Source organism: Scyliorhinus canicula, chromosome 16 (assembly GCF_902713615.1).
Source record: "Scyliorhinus canicula chromosome 16, sScyCan1.1, whole genome shotgun sequence".
Classification (NCBI taxonomy): Eukaryota; Metazoa; Chordata; class Chondrichthyes; order Carcharhiniformes; family Scyliorhinidae; genus Scyliorhinus; species Scyliorhinus canicula.
Genome location: NC_052161.1, coordinates 64,452,483 through 64,477,966, shown reverse-complemented (window position 1 = coordinate 64,477,966; position 25,484 = coordinate 64,452,483). Strand labels below are relative to the sequence as shown.

At 48.0% G+C, this 25,484-nt stretch overlaps 1 protein-coding gene across 4 annotated transcripts in view; it reads right to left on the bottom strand.

Annotated features, from left to right (window-relative positions):
• The window catches only part of prkg1b (protein kinase cGMP-dependent 1b), a 977,647-nt gene that overhangs the window by 289,748 nt on the left and 662,415 nt on the right, over positions 1 to 25,484 (bottom strand). The gene's annotated exons all lie outside the window — the stretch shown is intronic.

Here is a 25,484-nt window from a genome sequence, read left to right as displayed (position 1 = left end):
TCCACCTGGATTTTCAATGGCAGGTAGAATGAGTTGCTGGTTCACGGAGGTTGGTTTTGTGAATGGGCATGAATATCAGATTAAAATTCGATATTGTAAATCAGTTAACAAAAAGTAGCTTCAGATGGTCATGTTTATTATTCCCCTTTTTCCTCCAGCAACTTATCCACGTGAACCTTAACAATGAGTATGGCTGGGCTGATCAGCCACTGAGTGCATCACTATGATCCTGTCCTTAACCAATGTCTCCACATGTGGCATTTTAGGAGTCATCTTATTCCCCCTGTTATTGGTAATGAGATATTTAGTCGTGTCCTAACATGGCCAAAGTCAGCGGAGACCAGCTAATTCTATACAACCCAGAAATTAAACCTTGGATTTCCTAACCTCTTTTAATGATGCCTCTACTCAGTAGACTGATAGGGAAGGTACATGCCACACCTGCCCCAAACATGTACTGGAACACTGGACCGTTGTAAAATGGAACTAATCTCAACTTCTGACTTACGTTCTGAAACCCTGAAAGATTTGCTGAGCAATTCAAACAGAAGAGGGAGTCAGAGAGGCAACATTCACTGCACAAGGATTTGTTAAACTACAGTCACGAGACAGACTCTAAGCAGCATTCTGAAGGTAGTATTGGAGCAGAGCTGCAGAAGTTTAGCTTTTAGTTTGGCATGGAACCTGCATGCTTTTGCTCTCTAATTATAATAAAGTAATGATACGAGTAATGTTCTGAGTATGTTAGTGCCAGGAAATCTCACTCATCTCCAGCATCATTCTGAAATCTCACAAGTATATCACGAATTTCAGTGGTTTAAATTAGAATTTTAAAATGAATGGTGCATACTTCATAATTACTCCAATGTTTCTATGTTTAATAACTTGAGAAATTAAGCAAAAAGGACAATTAAAACAAGTTTAACGATCTTTCTATTACCCTACCCTCATCAATGGATTGCTTTATTTTGCTTGCCACCTATCAGCTTTGTTGTACATTGTTCAGTAGATCGCACACAAACAGGTTCTGAGTCCTGTATGATTAAACATGAAGAGCACGATCTGACCAAAAAAAAGACTGTTTTGGGCAGGATTAGTTGTGTTTCAGGCCCGGAGGAGAACGCCCCGGGAGACCGCACTTAGCGTCAGTGCAGAAAGGAATCATTCTCCGATCTCTCAACACGACCCCCGTACACCCCCACCACCACCTCCACCCCCCCCAATGCTCCAACTCACTTGTTGGGAGGTGCTTGAGCCCCCCACCCCCCGTACCCCACCTCATATGTGCAGGGCACCCCGGGGCCCAATCCCCAGCTCAGGCAAAATGCCAGCTTAGTACCTTGCGACTGCTAGTCTCGCAGCTTGGCAGTGCTCCTGCCAGCCTGGCTGTGTCTGGCTAGAGTTTACTCGGCCAGGCCAGTAGATCTCGGGAACAGGTTGCGTCTGGCATCCGCAGGATTAAGTGAGCTTTTAGACCCACTTAACTCTGCAAGTCTAGGTCCCGCCCACTGTGGGCAGGATCCAGATTGCGATGTCTCGCAAGATCTCGTTCGATCTCACGAGGCGTAACAACCATTGGGGTTCCTGGAAGAGGTATTTTCCGGGAACTACCGGCCGCGTCCCGTCCCGATTCCGGCAAGACATGACCAGTAAATTGCACCCGGATTGTTTATGGCTAACACCTAATTGCGAACATATATACAGGGTATAGCCGAAGCTGAGTCTGCGCTTCTACACAAGGCTCTACAAACTCTCAGACTGACACTGGGCATGTGAGCCTTCACAGCACACGCAGGCGCTATTGTCCCCAGTCCCAAATTAACCTTGCTATGCCACATTCCCTTATGCTACAAGCTTCAAGTAGTCCCAGTTTATATGTAGCATGGACAGGAACGAGGAGCCTTTTATGCTTCTTATCAGGTACCTTTACTCCAATCTCAGCTTCCGACGCTGTATAATGCTCCATTACTTTTTGAAAAAATATTGTTATTAGCATTTGGAATTAGAAAAACAGAATTTGGCACATAAATAAGAATGCAACAATGGTGATGGTAAGTAACAAAATAGAACGACAAAACATGAGCTCTATAATGTTCCATCACTGATCACATATTCATTTGTCAATTATCCACAATCAATTCCAAAGCACAAACACTTCTCTCACACTGTTCATTGATAAATAAGACAGGACTTTTAAAACTTCCTGATAGAAACAGAGTAAAATTGGAATTTTTGATGGAAGGGAATACATTTCGTCATCACCTCCATGACCTTTATTACATTGGTGTTGAGCCAGGCAATTGAGATGGCCACCTGACTCAGATTTTCACTTCATAGATATGGCCGGAATTCTCCAGCTGTTCGCTGGTGGTGCGATTCTCTGGTCCCTTTGGCAGTGCACCCCCACCCACTGGTTCCCCAGTGACATGGGATGGCTTCAATGGAAATTCCCATTGACAATGGTGGGAGCAGAGAATTCTGCCGCCAGCAAATGGCACGGTGCCTCCCGTTGCCGAGAAACAAATCCCATCCATATGCAAAAAAAGGTCTTATCACTTACATTGGACTGTTATTACCCAGGCCTCCACCTTTTTGTGCCCCACCCCCCGCCCCCAACTCCCTTACCTTTGCAAAAGCTCTTCCTCACCCCATCGCTGGCAACTTCCCTGAGAGCAAATGGGCAGCCAATTGTCATCTGGAATCGGGCCAGCGGCAAACTGCCTTTCATGGCTTTTTTCTAGTGAAATCTGCTGCATTTAGATGATGTTGCAAATTGATAAAATTGACTGGGCACCTCATTAGTCTGAATAAAGGGGCCCTGTTTTGTGACCTCTTTGTTGATCGGGGCGCGCCGGGTGAATATCGGAAGAGGAAAATCAAGATTCACGCTGCGCGGGAACCATTTTACGATTCACCCGGCCCACACCTCATGTCAAGTTCTGGGTCTCGTCCAATAACGGCAAGAATATCATTAACCCTAAGTTGCATGCATTTCAATCTCATTAATGAGAATGAAAAGGAACATCCAACCGCCTTCACCTCCCATACGTTAGCTGCAGCCGAAAGTAAATTTGCAAAGATCATGAAGGAATGTCTGAAGGTGGTTTTCGCCAATATGTCTACAGCCGCCACTTCACTATTGTCACGGACCATAACCCTTTGCTTGGGCTTTTCAAGGAGGACAAGACTGTTCTGCCCATTGCCTCCACACGGATCCAGCGCTGGACCCTGTTATTATTCACCTACGAGTATTTCTTTGAACATAGGCCGAGGACTCAAATCGGTAATTCCATGCACTGTGCCTGTTTGCTTTGTTGACTGGCCTTACATCGACCCCCAGGACAATTGAGGTAGTCGCGACTCTGAATTTCATGGACTCCTTGCCTGCCACGGCGTCACAGATCCGTGAGTGGGCCCAGATGGACGCGATCGTATTTGAAGTTCAGCAAGTGGTCTAAAACAGTGGACAGCATCGACAGCTCCCAGGCGAGTTCAGGTCATTTTTCTCCAAGGTGTCTGACATCAGTATAGAGGATGGTATTATGCTGTGGGATATGCATGTAGTCATCCCAGAAAAGGAACAGGAGGTAATCTGGAAAGACCTCCCCATTGGATATCTGGGTTTGTCCAAGGTGAAAATGCCAGCACAAAGTTCCATCTGGTAGCCGGGCCTCTATGCTGACATCAAGAAGAAAGTGGCTTGAAGTGCACCACGTGCCAGGCAACCATTGAGAAGTTACGTTTATGGATTGGCCCCCTGAAGTACTTGTCACTGATAATGGCACTCCTTTCATCAGTGATGAGTTCTCCATGTTTCTGAAGGCCGCCCATTACCACCCAACTTTGAATGGTTTGGAAGAGCGAGGGGTGCAAACACTTCAATGGGGCCTCAAGAAACAGTCTTCAGGATCAATAGATACTATACTGGCTCATTTCTTGTTTTGCTACAGGACCTGTCTGCACGCAGTGACTGGAGTAGCCCCCGTGGAATTACTGATGGGCCAGAGACATCGGACCCACCTTGACATGAGTTTTCTAAACATAGGTGCGAAAGGTATCACAACCAAGAGCAGCAAGAGAGTTGCCCAGTTGATGTCGAGTTTCTCGGCACTTTATAGCAGGTGACTGTGTGTTTGTTCGAAACATCGTCAACAGCCTCAGTGAATTGCCAGCATTATCCTCTGTCAGGCAGGGCTGCTTTCTTAACAGGTGCAAACCCAGGACCTTGACTGCCTTTAGTCCAGGCAACCGCTTCTTTGGAACATTCCTTGTCCTCGTAAACGTCTTTAAAAACAGCATTAATTATCTGCTGCCTGATCAGGGTAGAGCAGAACCCGAAAGGGGTCAAGATGCCGGCATGACTGAGGTCGTCGCCTCAGAATCAGAGGTTGAAATGCAGAAGATCTCTGCTGGGGAACGCTCAGATCCGCAGCCTCCGGAATTACAGTCACCACGACGTTCGGGTTGCAAAGGGTGTTCATCTTCCAGATTTATGCTGCCGATCTAGTACCTCAACATCCAGCTAGAAGGCAAGAGGGTCCAGCGACCTCCTTTGCCATGGTCTTCGGAGGAATCTTTGGACTTTGAGGAGGAGGGATGTTACAACCCCGTGGAGTTTGCAGAGTACACACTCCCCCAATAAGGGGGAGCGGGACCTTTAACAATGGTGGGTGTGTCTAGAGTCGGCCAGGAAGGCAACAACGAGAGAAGACCCAGTAGGGAACTATTAGAGCTATACATAATAAAGTAAATTTTTATTTCATCAAACTCCATGTGTACACTTACAAACTGTCCCACCAAACTCTTCCAGGACAGAGCCTTGCTGCAGCTTCCCTCCTGAAAGTCAACTTCACCTCTTTTGTTTGTGAGCAGCCTCTCACTTCACAACTGAAGTCTATTTCAAATAAGGAATTGGCCTTGTTATTTGTGAGAGCACTTCACAGCTGCAGGTTGTGTTTGCTGCTTGCTTCTGCTGGTGACTGAAAATGCCTGGAGACTGCTGCTTCTGTTTCCTTCATTTTCTGTAGCCGGAAAGATGGAGTATTTTTTCTAAGATACCTGGGTCCTGAAACACCGGGATCAAGGGGAGGTACGAGTCCAGAAGGCAATTCGGTTTCAAGCAAGAAGACGCGGTGGGTCCTGATGTGCGACATTGTTCCAAATGGGCCAACTGAAAGAATGTTTTACCAGCTTGCAGATGCTTTTGTTGTTGGTGGTGAGTGCTGCATATAACTGGCACGTCACCATGGAGTAAATGTGCTACAAGTCAAGGATGTTCAGTTGCATCTTGAGCCCCAGTGATGTATGTGGTCACCAGGATTTGGTTCCAGTGAGATCGGGCCATGTGGGAGGACCTGCTCAGCTGTGGATCCTGGACAGAGAGTCGCACTGATACATGCAACAAGTAACAAATTGCTGGACAGATAATTTCTCTGACAAAGTTCTGGACATGATAACCCGTTCTCAGACTTAGCCTCCATTTCTGTTGAGGAACCTCTCACAAATTACCCCTAGACAAACGAGCCACTGCTGTTACTGTTACTGTTGACCTTTTAATAAACAAAATATTCTCAACTCTCAAGTGTCTCCTCGAAGGCACAGGTGCCAAGTCTCAGAGGATGATTAGTGACTTGTTGGGTACTCTGGATCTGTGGAGATTGCGTTTACCTCAGCAGTAACACATACAGGCTACCAACACTTGAAATAGTACAACACTATTTTATTAAGCTAGGAACTGTTGAACATACTTTCACAGTGAGTCGACACTATGTGGTGGATCAGATGATTATGTCGTCCACATAGACGCGAACCCCTTCAATACCTTCCATCATCTGTTCCATAATCCTATGGAACACTTCTGATGCAGAGATGATCCCAAACGGCATCCTGTTGTAGCAATACCTGCCAAAGGGGGTTTTAAAAGTGCAGTTTCCTGCTGGATTCGTCGAGCTGGATCTGCCAGAACCCCTTTAAAGCGTCTAGCTTGGTAAAGAACTTGGCGCGAGCCATCTCATAGGTGAGTTCTTCACGCTTTGGAATGGGATAGTGCTCTCTCATAATATTGCGGTTGAGGTCCTTGGTATCAATGCATATTCTCAGTTCGCCGGAAGGTTTTTTCACGCATACCATGGAGCTGACCCAGTCAGTCGGTTCCATAACTTTGGAAATCACTCCTTGGTCCTGGAGGTCCTGCAGCTGCTGTTTGAGGCGGTCCTTGTGGGGTGCTGGGGCCCTGCGAGGTGCGTGCACCACAGGTGTGGCATTCGGTTTCAACAAGATCTTGAAGGTGTACGGGAGTGTGCCCATGCCCTCGAAAACACCGTGGTATCGGTTAATAATGGCGTCCAGCTGCGCCCTAAAATCAGTGTCCTGAGAGGCAGACGCGTCAGCAGGTGACAGGGAGTGAACCCTTTGGACAGGGTTCAGCAGTTTGCATGCTTGCACGCCAAGCAGGGAGGCTTTGGAGGATCCCACTATTTCAAATGGAAGGATGGCTTTAAGTGACCTGTGCGCCACTTCAAGTTGGCATGAGCCACTGGCAGCAATGGCATCACCATGATAGTCCAACAGCTGGCAGGCTGATGGCAGGATGGTTGGCTTGACACGGAAGCTTTCGAGTTCAGACTTCGCAATGAGATTGACTGAAGTGCCGGTGTCCAGGCGGAATCGGATTCGGGATCGGTTGACCGTGAGGGTGGCACACCACTCGTCGTTCGGATCAATGCTGTACACCGGGAGAGGCTGGAATTTTGGCTTCGGGGGTACCCTGTGTTTGGTAATGATACCGATTCAAAAAGGTGCATTAGGGTTCTCGGTGTCAAGGTCAGGCAGCAGGTCAGAATTGGATTCGGTGACTGTGGGTTGGATGGCGCGGACATCCCTGCGTAGCTGGTTGGAGCGACAAGAGTTGGCAGGCTGAACAGACCTGCATAAAGCAGCATAGTGGCCAAGTTTGCCACATTGTAGGCAGTGGCAGGATTTTGCAGGACATTGCCGCTTTAAGTGGGCGGAGCCACAGTTGCCGCACGTTGTTACGTCAGGACGCTCGTCGCGCCACCGCGCATGCGCGGTGCGGTCGTACGTGGTGCGCGCCTGCGCAGTGTGATCTTCAGCATCACCGTGCCCTCGTTCAGTGTGTGCATGCGCGGGAGGCCGTGAAAAGCGCGCAAAATGGCCGCCCTCATCCAGGCTGAGGCCCTGGAGTTGCTTGGTTGCTTGTACCCGTTCTGCCTCGTGGGGACCTTGCCGCGCCATTTCAGCCACTTGAATATGCGAGTATCGGTTAGTGGCGTGTTCATGCAGAACGCAGGTCTCGATGGCAATCGCAAGGGTGAGCTGTTTAACCTTGAGGAGCTGCTGGCGTAAGGGGTCCGACTGAACACCGAAAACGATCTGGTCGCGTATCATGGAGTCGGAGGTGGACCCGTAATTACAGGACTGCGCAAGGATGCGAAGGTGGGTGAGAAACGACTGGAAAGGTTCACCCTTACCCTGCAAACGCTGTTGGAAGGCATAGCGCTCGAAACTTTCATTTACCTCGATGTCGCAGTGACTGTCAAATTTGAAGAGGACCGTCTTGAATTTTGATTTGTCTTCACCATCAGCAAAAGTTAGAGAGTTGAAGATGTGGATGGCGTGGTCCCCGGCCGTGGAGCGGAAGAGAGCGATCTTCCTGGTGCCTGAAGCAGCTTCCAGGTCTGTGGCTTCAAGGTAAAGCTGGAATCGTTGTTTGAGGATTTTCCAGTTGGCCTTGAGGTTTCCGGTGATGCGGAGCGGCGGTGGGGGGCGGACGCTGTCCATTTTGCAGGATGACTGATTGCTGGTCGAAGGCAGATCACTTTGAAGGTAGTTCTAACTACCTTCTAACTAATAAGTTCTAACATCATGCACTGGTACCATGATATGTTGGGTACTCTGGATCTGTGGAGATTGCGTTTACCTCAGCAGTAACACATACAGGCTACCAACACTTGAAATAATACAACACTATTTTTTAAGCTAGGAACTGTTGAACGGTAGCATGGTGGTTAGCATCAATGCTTCACAGCTCCAGGGTCCCAGGTTCGATTCCCGGCTGGGTCACTGTCTGTGTGGAGTCTGCACGTCCTCCCCGTGTGTGCGTGGGTTTCCTCCGGGTGCTCCGGTTTCCTCCCACAGTCCAAAGATGTGCGGGTTAGGTGGATTGGCCATGCTAAATTGCCCGTAGTGTAAGGTTAATGGGGGGATTGTTGGGTTACGGGTATACGGGTTACGTGGGTTTAAAGTAGGGTGATCATTGCTCGGCACAACATCGAGGGCCGAAGGGCCTGTTCTGTGCTGTACTATTCTATGTTCTATGTTCTATACTTTCACTGTGGGTCGACACTATGTTAGATTAAACTGAAAACCTATGCCTATCCTGACCAGTCTAGACTGTTAGCACATGGTGAAGGTCTGTGCTACAAGCTGTGAGCTCTGTCCTTCTCAGAGGCTGCATCCCGAATGAGCGGGAAAACTAGTACCCTCTGGCTTTATAGTGAGCGTGCTCTAACTGGTGATTGGCTGCTGTGTTGTGTGTGTTGATTGGTCTTGCTGTGTGTCAATCAGTGTGTGTGTCTGCACCATGATATACTGGTGTATATTGTGACAAATAGTACACTGCATGTCCAGCAAACTTTGATACCTGAATACCATGCCTGAACTCTAGGAGCATCAGCGCCATAGGCAGATGCCAATAATTAAACAGTAAAGAGCAGGGCTTCAGCACTGGGGATCCTCCCGCGGCCAAAGGATAAGTGTCTGGATGAGCAGAGGGCAGCTATTCCTGGCAGAGGGATGGAGTATAGGGGTTCCTGATCTAGCTGGGGGGCGAGTGTGCAGAGCAAGGTTTGCCAACACAACTGGTTTGCAGGATGGCACCCTGAGAGAAGACAAGACATTGTTAAGGTGGGGGAGGCTTGGGTGATTTGAGGGTCCCAGGATGGAGCCCTAACGGATTGTCGGTCTCTCTCCTTCACCAATTTCTTACGCTCACATCCATCCTCTGAATGGGGTCTGTCTCAGGAGCTTTTGATACTGGACCACTGTGCCCCGGGGCGGGGAGGTGGGGAGAGCAGAGGGGGTGAGGGTGCGGGTAAGCCTGCTGTAAAGATTAACGTGACGGAGGCTTGATATGTATAAGGTGTGACATGTTTTGATTGTGAACATTTTACTGTGACAGATTTATAATCCCTTGATCTAGATAGTGACCCCATCAGTGCCCACTCAGTGCTCTTCACTCTTCTTAATCTTATGTGGTCTAGTGCTAAGTCTAGATGTGTCCCCAGGATGCACATTAGAGGTGAAGGCTTTCCGCGCCCTGAGGCCTTTGATGCCCTTGATGGATGTCCTCTGGAGGGCCTCGAGCAGGAAGGCTCAGGTTGACTTATGGTGTCACTGGCATTGCCGTGCCAACCAGTTCTGCCCACTGCCTTGAGATGCGCCGGTGTCAGGAGGGGGAGTTTGGAAGAACTGGGGACTGCCGTAGTCTCGTTGGTGGCAGGCTCCAGGTTGGCTTCCAGCACTTCCCCTTTCCTGACAGTACCCGTAGAGCCCTGGGGGACTCCATGGGAAAGAGGGGCAGTTGGAGTGAGCTCCAGAGACCTCTGAGTCATCTGGCACTGCCAGTCCTGGAGGCTCACCATTGTCTGCACCATAGTGTTGATGCCCTCAGCGATGGTCCTCAGTGACTGGACCATGCTCTGCAGTGTCTTGGCAATGTGCACTTACACCTGGAACAGGTACCTCGGCGACTGGGAAATTATGTCGAGACGCTCAGCTACAGTCATCACAAACTGAGCCTTGGGCACCACCACTCAAGACATGGACATCATGCTCCAGGCTTTTCACTGTGGTCACCACCTAACAGTGTTGGCCTTGGTGCCACACATTGTCGGTACCATCTCCTGCACCTGAAAACTTTGATTTTCCTCCAATTGGCCTTTCAGTCTCTGGAATATCAGTGACTCTCATGGCTGCATCTCATCATTTGCATCAAATCTGGGCGAACCTTGTCCAGAGGCTTAGCGTCTGGCTGGGACCCAGCTGTGTCCTTGGGATCCAGAAGACCTCTGACTGCTGTTTCCTTCGGATGTTCCAGCCTCCACCTGATATGCATCAGCAACTGTGTGGTGCTCACCAGATTGTGCCCCAGAAGCCTGTCCAGTAATGTCGGCCACCTTGGTGTGTGTCTCTGCGCCAGTGGAAGGTAGGGATGATAACTGTGACGCCTCGCCAGTGGTCTTGTGGCGAGAGTGGGAGAAACAACTCTGGATGGCCCCACCTCATCACATGGTGATCCTGCAAGAGGGAAGGGTCATTTTGTCTAACATGGACAACTCACTTGAGACAGGTCATCTGGATGAAGAGGCAGTGGATACTCACCTCTTTGAGGATGCAGGCTCACCTTGCTGTCAGTGACTGCTCTCTCCTTGGGGAACCCCGCGATTTCCAGGGCCCTTACCTCTTGGGGTGATGGCTTGAATCTCTTTCCCATTTATTATGGGCTATCTTCTCCTGTGATGATAAAGAGAGGGCAATGTGGGCCGTACACTTGATGGGTCAGAGGGGGTCTATTGCAGGTGGCATTGCTCATCTGGACATGAAGGGATTGCACTGGTGTGTGCCGAGGGGTTCTGAGAAACATGCTTGACGATCGGATGTGGGGAGGGCGTAAGGAATCAGATAGTGGATTGCGGGGTGGGGGATTTTAGGAATTTGAGGGATGGCAGTTGGAACTGATGCCAGGACAGAGGTGGTACCTTACCTTTGCAGCTCAATGGAGGTCATCTGTCTTTTTCCAATATCGGACAGCGGACCTCCTTGTCATGCTGACCCCATTGATAGCCGCTGTCACTGCCTCCCAGGCAGAATTGCTGACCCTACCGCTGGTCCTCCGACCACCTTGGGGGAACAGGGTGCCACGCCTCTCATCCACAGTGTTGAGATGACTTGTGAGGTCGACTTCCCCAAAGCAAGGAGCAGGTCCACACATTGCCATGCTTATGCCTTGACCGGGAATGAGTGGTGAGGGAGTGTTTAAAAGCAGCTTCCCCTTGATAGTGGTGAGCAGCTGAGGTGTAAGTCTGGCGAATCAGAATGCAATGGAACCCGTAATGTTGGGAATGTCATGGGGGCTCATTTTTGGCACTAAGTGCCGTTGAATATGGGCCACGATCTCACCAATACAGCCTTCAGGATACACCCTGCCAAATGTGCCCAAAACCGGACCTTAACCTGAGTCCGGTGAATCGCACCTAAAGAGTTAAAGTTTCCTCTATAGTGTCCAATGTAAAAGCTAGGTTACGTTAAGGGTGACATGAAGCACAGGAGCTTACGGCACAACCTTTGCATCTGTTTGGACAAACTCACTGCCAGTTATATCCTTCAATCACAATGCAGGTTGTCAAATTATAATGTACTGAACTCCAATGCCCTCGCTATTTCTAGACAATTAAATGAGCTTTAAAAGAACATTTGGACAAAAGTTTGCAGGACACTCAAGAAAAGTAAAATATCCTTCCGATATCTAAACTAGAGTACTCCCTGAGGCAGATAAATGGGCTCAGAGGTCACTGTGTGAAATGCTGACACTGCTCATGCAACCTGTAAGTGTTTTAAAAGCCTTACAGCAAGTTGCTGGTAGCATCAATAAATGTAGCAAGCTGTCGCAGGCATCATCACCCCTGCGAGCTGTCATCAGGCCTGTCCTCAGTTTGCAGTGAAATTTGAGACCACCAGTGCATTCAATTAAAGGTCAGGGAGCCTGTGCAAGAATAATCAATTATAATGGGTGCATAATGGACGGTTTTCATCAGTATTTCTCAAAATGTTTCATGTGGGAGGGCAAATCTGACACACTTCTTTTCTAATGCCTGAAAGGCAGAGTCATCTACCCAAAGGAATACTCTGTACAGTAGTACAGAGTACTAAAAATTTAGATTGCAAAGTATGTTGGAAGTGAACAGCAACAAGAATAATTTACTCACACGACAGGCACAGAAAAGATACAGGGCTGGATTCTCCGTAGCCGCATGCCGAAATCGCATTGGCGCGGGGGCAGAGAATCCACTTTTACCGGGAATCGGGCCATACGCCGCTCGCGCTTTATTTACGCAGTGCGGCGTGGGGGGGGGGGCATTGCCAGAGGCCCTCCCATCGATGCTCCGGTCTCGAACGGCCAAATTCCCAACGGTGTGGTTCTAACCACGCCTGGCCAGTCGGGGCTCCCGTGCAGCGGCTGCGGACTCAATCCGCAGCCGCCCTGGTGGGGGTTGGGGGGGATCAAGTACTGGGGAGGGGGAGCCTTATGGACGGCTGGGGCGGCGACCAGGCGGGTCAGATGGAGCGGAGTGGGGCAGACCATTGGGACTTTGTTTGTTGGTCCAGGTCCGCCGGCTGAGTCCACCATCATATTTGACTCGGCCATCGGAGGCCGCCGCCGTGCGCATGCTCGGACTTGGAATCGGAAGTGCGGCAGCCCGTATCTGCAGCCGAAGCTGCGAGAAGCACTCCGGGGCCCTTCCAGCCTCCTGCAGGTAGGCGAATAGCTGTATATTTTTATAAGGGAAGTCGGCAGTAGAACACCAGCGCTTTTATATTGGCGTGGGCACATAGCCCCATTTTTGGAGAATCCAGCCCACAGACTGTAAAATTCTTGAGATATTCTTGAAAATTCTTGACCTCCTTTGGAATAATGCTAAACTTCAAATGAGCAGGAGTCTGACGAAGTTGTGAACTACACATTAGTCCTAGTCCTATTTAGGAAGTTATTCTTTGTGGGTTTATGGGAAACTGTTGCGCTTTCTTTCCTACTTGGTTTTCTGTGGCTATGTTCCAATTAGGGCAATCAGTGAATTTGCCTTTCTTTCTTTGCTATCTATGTCCGAATGCTTAGAGTCGCACGTTATCGAATGATACCACCACAAGTTTCAACCGGCTATCGATCAGAGAGCCAAACACCAGTTAGTTAGTTCAAGGTCAAGGGTACTTTATTTACACACAATTAGTCATGCAACATAAACATGTCTGGGACTGTCCCGGTTGCTTGAGGAAGATGGGCCATCAAAATGCTAATTGGCCTGATTAACATGCTAATGGGATGGAGTTTCGATACCGTCTGGATCTTTGCTGACAAATATGCATTTCAGGCTCTGAGCTTGCTTGATTCTTCGCTTGTCCATTTAACCCGCCAGTCTTTGTGAGTTCCTCTGCACCTAGTTGGAAGTGGCCATTCCAGATGGCTACAAAACCATTACCAGTTTTAAGCTTGTGGGGAAGGCGAGAGCTGTGTGGTGGTGAGGGGGGAGGGGGGGGGGGGGGGGGGCGGAGAGATAGCGGTTAGGCTTTTGCCATTTGTACATGTTGTCTGCAATTTTCCTCATGATGGGCATAATTACACCTGGTAGTCACCAAGTATTTACTGTCAGCCAGAGCTGTGGTAAGATTTGCCTGAAACTTACCTATCCAATGATAGTCACTGCACCTGACTAATTAATTCATGTGGTGTGATCCCAGTTAAACACATCTTGTTTTTTTTTTAATTTTTTTAATTTTCCCGATGGATTTTAAACATTGTGGGCTCTTGAGGTGCCAAATAGACTGGACTGTAATTGGAACTTTGTTTTGTTTCATAGTCTATTATTTTCCCTGGGAAACAGCTCAGCATAACCGAAGGTTTCTACCATTTGGTAAAGACCGAGGTCTTCAAAATTTAATTGGGGGAAGTGAAGCGGATGGTGGAACCTCCTACCAGTTATACAGCTTGCAATTCCATTTAAATCAATACAACTGATTGTCTGACTGGATGGATAATGGGCAAAGGGTGCAAAATCGCCTTTGCCATCTCTCCCAAGTCGAATTTCATCCCCTGCCTCTAAAATCTCTATTTAGAACTGTTGAGCTTCCTGCAGTATTACAGTATGTTATCATGATGGCTGTTTGACTATCTCTTTTTAAAAATAAATTTAGAGTACCCAATTATTTTTTTTCCAATTAAGGAGCAACTTAGCATGACCAATCCATCTAACCTGCACATCTTTTGGGCTGTGGGGGGCGAAACCCACGCAGACACAAGGAAAATGTGCAAACTCCACACGGAGAGTGACCCAGGGCCAGGATTTGAACCCAGGTCCTCAGCACCGTAGGCAGTAGTGGTAACCACTGTGCCACATGTTGTCACGACTATCTCTCCTCATCCTTGCCCCAGTCAGTTGTCCTGCACCAAGTGAAAACATAAGCTATAAATAGCAATGTCCAGATGGGGTGCTCGATATTCTAAAACCTCACTTTGCCTCGTTGAAAATACCTGCAACATGGAAGAAGACCCATCAAATAAGCATAAAGTGCCTTGTAAAACATTACTTATGGCAGAATGGTGGCTAGAATTTGCAAGGGTCATTTACAAATGTTTAACGTTGAAGGTCTGCCAGGAAATAAAATCCATAAAGTTCATAGACATGTCCTGTTTTTAGAGACACTGAAAGTCACAATTCTGAAAGAGTATGGTAAATTCCTTGTGTGTTGATCCTATTTTCATTATGTTTCCAGCTGATATGCTGCTGAATATTTTCTGTCTTTTATTTATCCTTTAAATCAATCTGATCATGTAGTTTTAACCTGTCTACAGCAGTCACATGCTGCTTTCTGTCTTTTGCAATGGGCCCAATACTGTGCATCGAGGTTAATTGTTTAACCTTGGCTTCTCGACTAATCAAGGCACATGAAGGGGTTCGTTACAGAATATATGGCATGGAAACAGACCATTTGGCCCAACCAGTTCATGCTAGTGTTTATGCGCCACTCAAGCCTCCTTCAAACTTTCTTTATCTGAAGCTACCATTGTAACCCTCTATTCCATTCATCCACATAGGGTTATCCAGTTTTCCCTTAAATGCATCAACACTGTTCGCTTCAACCAATCCCTGTGCTAGTAAGTTCTACATTTTTACCACTCATTGTGCAGAGTTTCTTCTGAATTCCCTATTGAATTTTTTGGTGACTACCTTATATGGTTTCGAAATGCTTTGCTTTCTAGTTATCCTCTTCTCCACAAGAGCATACATTCTGTCTGTACTGGCTATGTATCCAAGAATATATGTTAGAACAAAGCAGAGGGCAGCAGAGCAGAGCTTCTGATTGGCTGTTCCGGGGAGATTTGCATACGTGCAGTGCGGTCAGCGTAAGTTGACGGTGCACCTGCATCAGTGACCCGAGGAGTTCGACGGAAGGTGAGCATCCAGCAGAGGGCAGCAGAGCAGAGCTTCTGATTGGCTGTTCCGGGGAGATTTGCATACGTGCAGTGCGGTCAGCGTAAGTTGAAGGTGCACCTGCATCAGTGACCCGAGGAGTTCGACGGAAGGTGAGCATCCAGCAGAGGGCAGCAGAGCAGAGCTTCTGATTGGCTGTTCCGGGGAGATTTGCATACGTGCAGTGCGGTCAGCGTAAGTTGAAGGTGGTTTGTGAAGGGGCTGTTCTCGAGTGACAGCTTTACCCGAAACACTACTTACGTAGTGTCTCCCACCCATCCTCCTCCTCTAACCAAAAAAAAAGCTCTGTCCGTGGGGTTGCTAAACTAACAAGTTTTTTATTTTTTTATTTTTCAGTAGTTGGGAAGTTAGTTCAGTGGGAATGGAGGCTAGGGCAGTTGAATGTTCCTCCTGCAGAATGTGGGAGGAAAGGGTCACCTCTCGTGTCCCTTCTGACTACATCTGCGGGAAGTGCACCCAACTCCAGCTCCTCGAGAGCCGCATTAGGGACCTGGAGCTGGAGCTGGATGAACTTCGGATCATTCGGGAGGCGGAGGAGGTTATTGAGAGGAGTTATAGGGAGGTAGTCACACCTCAGGTAAAAGAAGAAAGTAGATGGGTTACCGTCAGGGGAGGCAGAGGGAACCGGCAGGCAGTGCAGGGATCCCCTGTGGTCGTTCCCCTCTATAACAAGTATACCGTTTTGGATACTGTTGCGGGGGACGACTTACCAGGGGTAAGCAATAGGGCGCAGGTCTCTGGCACAGAGTCTGTCCCTGTTGCTCAGAAGGGAAGGGAGAAGAGGAACAGAGCACTTGTCATTGGGGACTCCATAGTTAGAGGAACAGACAGGAGGTTCTGTGGGAACGAAAGAGACTCACGGTTGGTGTGTTGCCTCCCAGGTGCCAGGGTTCGTGATGTCTCTGATCGTGTTTTTGGGATCCTTAAGGGGGAGGGGGAGCAGCCCCAAGTCGTGGTCCACATAGGTACCAACGACATAGGTAGGAAGAGAGATGGGGATTTGAGACAGAAATTCAGGGAGCTAGGGTGGAAGCTGAGAGCTAGAACAAACAGAGTTGTTATCTCTGGGTTGTTACCCGTGCCACGTGCTAGCGAAGTAAGAAATAAGGAGAGAGAGGAGTTGAACACGTGGCTACAGGGATGGTGCAGGAGGGAGGGTTTTGGTTTCCTGGATAATTGGGGCTCATTCTGGGGTAGGTGGGACCTCTACAAACAGGATGGTCTTCACCTGAACCAGAGGGGTACCAATATCCTGGGAGGGAGATTTGCTAGTGCTCTTCGGGGGGGTTTAAACTAATTCAGCAGGGGGATGGGAACCTAAATTGTAGACCCAGTGTACAGGATGTTGAGAGTAGTGAGGTCAGGGATAGGGTTAAAAGTTCGAAAGAGGGCACCGGCAAGCAGGACGCTGGTTTGAAGTGTGTCTACTTCAACGCCAGGAGCATCCGGAATAAGGTGGGTGAGCTTGCAGCATGGGTTGGTACCTGGGATCTCGATGTTGTGGCGATTTCGGAGACATGGGTAGAGCAGGGACAGGAATGGTTGTTGCAGGTTCCAGGATTTAGATGTTTCTGTAAGAACAGAGAAGATGGTAAAAGAGGGGGGGGTGTGGCATTGTTAATCAAGGAAAGTATTACGGCGGTAGAAAGGACGCTTGAGGACTCGTCTACTGAGGCAGTATGGGCCGAGGTTAGGAACAGTAGAGGAGAGGTCACCCTGTTGGGAGTTGTCTATAGACCTCCGAATAGTCCCAGAGATGTAGAGGAAAGGATTGCAAAGATGATTCTTGACAGGAGCGAGAGTAACAGGGTAGTTGTTATGGGGGACTTTAACTTTCCAAATATTGACTGGAAATACTATAGTTCGAGTACTATAGATGGGTCAGTTTTTGTGCAGTGTGTGCAGGAGGGTTTTCTGACACAGTATGTAGACAGGCCAACAAGGGGCGAGGCCACATTGGATTTGGTACTGGGTAATGAACCCGGCCAGGTGTTAGATTTAGATGTAGGTGAGCACTTTGGTGATAGTGATCACAACTCGGTTATGTTTACTTTAGCAATGGGCAGGGATAGGTATATACCGCAAGGCAAGAATTATAGCTGGGGGAAAGGCAATTATGATGCTATTCGGCAAGATTTAGGAGGTATAGGATGGGGAAGGAAACTGCAGGGGATGGGTACAATCGAAATGTGGAGCTTTTTCAAGGAACAGCTACTGCGTGTCCTTGATAAGTATGTACCTGTCAGGCAGGGAGGAAGTTGTCGAGCAAGGGAGCCGTGGTTTACTAAGGAAGTTGAAGCACTTGTCAAGAGGAAGAAGAAGGCTTATGTTAGGATGAGACATGAAGGCTCAGTTAGGGCACTTGAGAGTTACAAGTTAGCCAGGAAGGACCTAAAGGGAGAGTTAAGAAGAGCGAGGAGAGGACACGAAAAGTCGTTGGCGGATAGGATCAAGGAAAACCCTAAGGCTTTCTATAGGTATATCAGGAACAAAAGAATGACTCGAGTAAGATTAGGGCCAATCAAGGATAGTAGTGGAAAGTTGTGTGTGGAATCAGAGGAGATAGGGGAAGCATTAAATGGATATTTTTCGTCAGTGTTTACACTGGAGAAAGACAATGTTGTCGAGGAGAACACTCAGGTTCAGTCGACCAGGCTAGATGGAATTGAGGTTCAAAAGGAGGAGGTGTTAGCAATTTTAGAAAATGTCAAAATAGACAAGTCCCCTGGGCCAGATGGGATTTATCCTAGGATTCTCTGGGAAGCCAGGGAGGAGATTGCTGAGCCTTTGTCCTTGATCTTTATGTCGTCTTTGTCGACAGGAATAGTGCCGGAAGACTGGAGGATAGCAAATGTTGTCCCCTTGTTCAAGAAGGGGAGTAGAGACAACCCTGGTAATTATAGACCTGTGAGCCTTACTTCGGTTGTGGGTAAAATGTTGGAAAAGGTTATAAGAGATAGGGTTTATAATCATCTTGAAAAGAACAAGTTGATTAGCGATACTCAACACGGTTTTGTGAAGGGTAGGTCATGTCTCACAAACCTTATTGAGTTTTTTGAGAAGGTGACCAAACAGGTGGATCAGGGTAAAGCTGTTGATGTGGTGTATATGGATTTCAGTAAGGCGTTTGATAAGGTTCCCCACGGTAGGCTATTGCAGAAAATAAGGAAGTATGGAATTGAAGGTGATTTAGCGGTTTGGATCAGTAATTGGCTAGCTGAAAGAAGACAGAGGGTGGTGGTTGATGGCAAATGTTCATCCTGGAGTTCAGTTACTAGTGGTGTACCGCAAGGATCTGTTTTGGGGCCACTGCTGTTTGTAATTTTTATAAATGACCTGGAAGAGGGTGTAGAAGGATGGGTTAGTAAATTTGCAGATGACACGAAGGTCGGTGGAGTTGTGGATAGTGCTGAAGGATGTTATAGGATACAGAGGGACATAGATAAGCTGCAGAGCTGGGCTGAGAGGTGGCAGATGGAGTTTAATGCGGAAAAGTGTGAGGTGGTTCACTTTGGAAGGAGTAACAGGAATGCAGAGTACTGGGCTAATGGCAAGATTCTTGGTAGTGTAGATGAACAGAGAGATCTCGGCATCCAGGTACATAAATCCCTGAAAGTTGCCACCCAGGTTAATAGGGCTGTTAAGAAGGCATATGGTGTGCTAGCCTTTATAAGCAGGGGGATTGAGTTTCGGAACCACAAGGTCATGCTGCAGCTGTACATAACTCTGGTGCGGCCACACCTGGAGTACTGCGTGCAGTTCTGGTCACCACATTATAGGAAGGATGTGGAAGCTTTGGAAAGGGTTCAGAGGAGATTTACTAGGATGTTGCCTGGTATGGAGGGAAGGTCTTACGAGGAAAGGCTCAGGGAATTGAGGTTGTTTTCGTTAGAGAGGAGAAGGCTGAGAGGTGACTTAATAGAGACATATAAGATAGTCAGAGGGTTAGATAGGGTGGACAGTGAGAGTCTTTTTCCTCGGATGGTGATGACCAACACGAGGGGACATAGCTTTAAATTGAGGGGTGAGAGATATAGGACAGATGTCAGAGGCAGTTTCTTTACTCAGAGAGTAGTAGGGGTGTGGAACGCCCTGCCTGCAATAGTAGTAGACTCGCCAACTTTAAGGGTATTTAAGTGGTCACTGGATAGACATATGGATGAAAATGGAATAGTGTAGGTTAGATAGGCTTCAGATGGTTTCACAGGTCGGCGCAACATCGAGGGCCGAAGGGCCCGTACTGCGCTGTAGTGTTCTATGTTCTATGTTCTATGTTAAAGGCAAATTCTGCGTGAGTCAACAGCTATTACTTCCTCAGAAGAAGCCTGAGGAATTCACAACCTAAGTAGGGAATGTACATTGTGTAAAACAGAACTTTTGAAGTGCCCAATGCTCCTCTATCTGACACTGAAAACCGAGCACATATCTGAAGGGTGAACTTCTTCGAGTTGTACAAAATTATGAGAGACACAGATCGGGTAAATAGAAAGACACGTTTCCCATTGGTAGAGGGATCAATAAGCAGGGGGCATAAATTTAAAGTATGGGGCAGGAGATTTAATGGTTTTGAGGAAAACCCAGAGGTTCGTGGGAATATGGAACTCACACGCTAAAGTAGAGGTAGAGGTGGGAAACCTCACAACATTTAAGAAGCATTTAGATGAGTACTTGAAAAGCCATAGCATACAAGGATATGGACTAAGTACTGGAAAATGGGATTAGAATAGATAGGTGCTTCACGGCTGGCACAGATAAGATGGACCTCTCTCTGTGCTGTAAAACTCTATGAATCTCTTTATGTGGGCAAAAACAACAATTGTTGCCCATCCTTAATATCCCTTGAACTGAACAGCTTGCTCACTAGGTCATTTCAGAGGGCAGTTAGGAGTCAGATCAGGAGTCACATGTCGGCTTGACCAGCTAAGGATGGCAGATTTCCTTCCCTAAAGGACATTTAGGGAATCAGATGAGTTTTTATGACAATCAACAATGATTTGATGGTCACCATTACCACGGCTAGACCTTCAATTCCAGAAATATTTATTAAAATAATTCAAATTACATCAGCCATGGTGGGATTTGAACCCTTGTCCCCAGAGCATTTGCCTGGGCCTCATAATTACCAGCCCAGCAACATTACTACTGCACCACCATCATCCTACTCATGCCAACATCCTCATTACTCCTGTCCCACTTGTTTCATTGGCCTGGGGAATCAACTTTAATGTTGTCACCTTCAAATCTTCTTTCCTTCTGCTCCTCCAATACAAGCCGTCCCTCTGTTTACTATCAGCACTGCAACGACAGACAGCACACTCTTCTGCTGAAACACCTGCCCTCTTGCACTGTCTTGCCATTTTCCACTTTGGCCCTTAAATGTCGACCTAAGACCCTTCTCTTTAAAGCATGCTTTAAAGAAAAACAAATACTTCTACAGTGCCTTTCACAGTCTCAGGACATCCAACAGTTCTTTACAGCTAATGAAGTGCTTTTGAAATGAAGTCATTGCTGTAATGTAGGAACCACACAGCTACTTCACGCACACCAAGGTTCCACAAATAGCAATGAAATAATAAAATAAATCTGATTTTGTGATGTTGCCAGAGGAATTAATATTGCCCAGGACAATATCGCAATATGTATATTGTATGGGAGATAAAGAGTTAACAATTTAATGTAATACCTCCTACCTCCAGAGGGCGATCAAGATCAGTCACATATATATATATCATGTGATATTCCTTGACTCGGAGAAGGTGTTTAGGTGTGAATTAGAATAGTTGTGTATTGTATGTGTTCTGTAGTTGGAGATAGCATGTTTTATTTTAGTAACCTTGTACTTTAGGAATACGTTCAAATCTTATTTAAGTAGTGTTAATAAATCAGCTTTGTTAATTTACTTAGCTTGATGCTCTTTGTTCAACACTACACATTCAAGACAAACCAAACAGAGAAAATCACAGACTCTATTCTTCGTTGAAATAGCGCAGTTGGATATTTTTTATCTCTCTGTGGGAGAGCAGGAGGACCTTGGTTTAATGTTTCATCCAAAAGTCGGGAAGACGGGCAATGCAGCACCACCGTAGCACTGCTTTGGAGTGATAGTCTTAGGGCGCAATTCTCCGCACCCGCGAGAAATCGTGAGGCTGGCGTCAAAAACGGGCGGGTTTGACGCCAGCCTCCGCCCCCCCCGACCGGGAACCGATTCTGCTCCCCGGTCGGGGCTAGCATCCCGCGGCCGTGAACTCCGGCATCGCGTGCTTAACGAATTTTGTTAAGCCCGCTAGCCAGAGTTAGCGACGGCTGACGCGTCAGATGACGTCAGCCGCGCATGTGCGGATTGGACGACTCCAACCCGCGTATGCACGGATGACGTCATCACGCATTTGCGTGAAACCCGCGCATGCACGGGCCGGTATGCCCCTCAGCCGCCCCGCGAATGGATACAGCGGGGCGGCGGAAGGATAAAGAGTGCGCGGGGTAAGTACCCGCTGCCCGCGATCGGTGGGCACCGATCGCGGCCCCATGGCAACCTTGGCACGGCCGTGGTACTGCCGTGCCAATCGGTGCCATGGTTCCCCAGATCGGGACTTTACGGCCGTTTTTACGAACGGCCAGACCAGGTGTGATTTACGTTCATAAAAACGGTCGTAAAGACCTTGAAAATCGGCCCATCGGCCAGCTGAGAATCGCTGCCCGCCGTTTTTTAGCGGGCGTGGGGGGGGGGGAGAATAGCGGGAGGGCGTCGGACCAGCGTGGCCGTAAAAATTTACGCCGCCCGCTATTCTCCGCCCCGTCGTGAGTGCGGAGAATTCCGCCCTTAATTTTTGTGCACAAGTCTCTGGAGTAGGATTTGAGCCCATAACTTGCTCACCCAGAGGCAATAGTCCTGCCAAGTCGGTCACATCTAGCACTGCCCACGCTGGCTCCTCTTCCCTCTCTACCTGATGTTTGTTGGCCACCTGCTATCCAATGTGTGGAAAAATTCTCTGACAGCTCTCTCTGTAGACATTCTGCACTATTGAAATGTAAATTGTTGTTCAAACTCTCCGACATTTGTAAATCACCACACGGAATGGAAAAAGAAATATGAGGATGATTACATTTTCTGTCACTGCTCCATCGGCAAAAAAAAATCTCCGTGGGAAACTGAAATCTAATAAGACTTGATAAGGAAAAAAAATCAAGGCTCTGAGGAAGGAGTAAAATAGTGGGTATAATTGGATTACTCCTTTAAAGGGCAAGAACAAGCACAGAACAAGTACAATGAACCAAATTATCTCCTGCAATGTAAGTTCTATGGTTCTCTGACAGGAAATTGCACAAATCTTTCTAAAAAAAACTGATCACTAAGTCATTTTCGAGGAAATTTGTTAGTGCCTAAAGAAAGGCAGGAATTTTATCAGCACGTCACGGGTCTCACTGCCAGGACCAAATGTGTCTCCCAAACTCACGCAGGTGGCTTGCTGTATCACAGAAGTGATTTGATGAGCAGCAATCTGCCTCCATGCAGTTTGCATGAGCTGCATCTCAGAATTAACCATAGCTCAGCACAAGCCTGATACTGATCTGCCCCACAGCAGGGACTAGGTAGCGATTATGATGGGAGTCCAGGGCCGGGATTCTCCCCTACCCGGCGAGGCGGGGGGTCCCGGCGGGACGGAGTGGCGTGAACCACTCCGGCGTTGGGCCTCCCTAAAGGTGCGGAATTCTCTGCACCTTTAGGGGCTAGGCCCGCGCCGGAGTGGCTCCCGCTCCGCCGGCCGGCGCGAACGGCCTTTAGCGCCCCGCCAGCCGGGGCCGAAAAGGCCGAAACGGCCGGCGGAAGTCCGCGCATGCGCCGGTGCATCAGCGGCTGCTGACGTCATACCGGCGCATGCGCAGGGAAGGGGGTCTCTTCCGCCCCCACTATGGCCTTCACCATGGCGGGACGGAAGAAAAAGAGTGCCCCCATGGCACAGGCCCGCCCGCCGATCAGTGGGCCCCGATCGCGTGCCAGGCCACCGTGGGGGCACCCCCTGGGGTCAGATCGCCCCGTGCCCCCCCCAGGACCCCGAGGCCCGCCCGCGCTGCCAATCCCGCCGGTACCAGAGGTGGTTTAAACCACGCCGGCGGAAAGGCCTGTCAGCGGCGGGACTTTAGCCCATCACGGGCCAGAGAATCGCCGCGGCAGGCCCGCCGACCGGCACGGCGCAATTCCCATCTCCGCCGAATCCTGGGGGGTGGAGAATTCGAGACATGGTGGGGTCGGGATTGACGCCGGCCCCGGAGGGGTCGGAGAATTCCTCCCCAGATTCTAAGCGCAATGAGAACATCTCTTGCGAATGCTCGCTCTGCTGCTGCTCAAATTTTGCACTCCACTATATTTATGTCCTGATTCAATACCTGGGGATCAATTGAGACAATTGGCCTCACTGCCAACTATGTAGGATCGGTGGGTGTGATGAGGGACAACGTCAAGTGGGGCCTTGTAGACCTCTAGGCTGAGACACAGGGAATGTCTCTGCTGGCAAAAATGGATCAACTGCAAACCCATTTTCATTATATTTCAGGTTACATGGAACAGATGTCAGGCGTTAGAATAAAAGATTAAGTATTTTAAGTATTATTGCAGAAACCAATCTGTCACAACCCTGCCACACTTGCCTCCCTGCTAGTTGCTCTTGGCACAGATTTATTTTCACAGGATCTTTGATCCCTTAAAGCAAGAGCAGTTTGCCAAGATTGCCCATTTAAACATGCAATGGCTCTGAGATCATCTGATGATATACTTACAAGCATTTAAAAGGGCTTTGGGGCTCTACTGATTACTTTACCAAGGATTATGCATTCAAATAAACCACTGTAAAGCACAGCTGCTCCAATAGTGACACTGCATGGTAATCTGTACACTCATCTGACGATTATGTTTTTGCATTTCTTGTCCCACAGCATCATCTCTTTCGGCATCACTCTACCTGATTGATGCAAAGCTGAAAGTGAATAATCAGCAGGGGGTGTGTGGGTTGAACGTAGGAATACAGAAACAGGAGTGGACCCTTCAGCCATTCAATGAGATCATGATTGATCTGTAACCACTCCATGTACCCTGCCTTTGGCTCATATCCCTTAATACAGTTTTATACTGAGCACTGAAACATTTTCCAATATTCTGTCAAAATCTAACTATTAATTCTTTCAAATTCTAAGCAGACCTGTGTGGACTTTTGTACAAGGTGTGGTATTTTTAAAACACAGGCTTGCAGACCACGAAAGTAGAAATAAAACAAGCACTTGATTGGGAAGGTGGTTTCTCTACCAGCTGCTGGACTAGCTTAACTGTTAGCCCGCCCAAACTGCTGATAACATCATCGGTGCGCAACATGATCAAACTCTTAAAGCGGCCTTGTTCCAACTAGGAACAAACATGAATACACGATACAAGGGCCCCAGAATCGTTGATGGTATACCTCCGACAGATGTTGATAGGCACTGAGAAAGCAGCCTCTGGCTGATTGTAACTGTTAGAACTGTCAGCAGGCAGCATGGAATAAACCTGACGGGATTTTCCTACTAGCAGCACTTAAATCAGAAGGGTCCAAGCGTCTGTTAGCTATTGTAATTGAGTTACCAGTTCGTAGAAGCTGGCAACAAAAGTTTTTACAACCTCCTCTTCAAACTTTGGGACAATTCGGAAATACTTCAGGAAATGTAAATTTGTCTCCGGGCTAAGATTATTTAATTTGCCAAAGTTATTTAATTAGGCAAAGTTAGTTCTTCATAGCAACTGCATTAGATTAGGGGTAACTTATTAGCTTGGATAGAAGACAGGCTCATGGACAGGAGACAGAGAGTTGGGATAAATGGGTATTTTTCTGGATGGTAAGATGTAACCAGTGAGGTGCCACAGGGTTCGGTCCTTGGGCCCAGCTATTTACAATCTATATTAACGATTTGGATACAGGGACAGAAGGATCTATAGCCAAATTCATAGATGACACAGAAATAGGTGGGACAGTAATTTCAATGAGGAAGTAAGAACCTTACAAATGAATATTGATAGGTTAGGAGAGTGGGCCAATATGTGGCAGATGGAGTTTAACATGAACAAGTGTGAGATCATGTTTTTTTGTCGAAGAAATGGGAAGGCAACTTATTATCTAAATGGGGAGAGACTTCGGGGTGCCCCGATGCAGAGGGATCTGGGTGTCCTCGTGCATG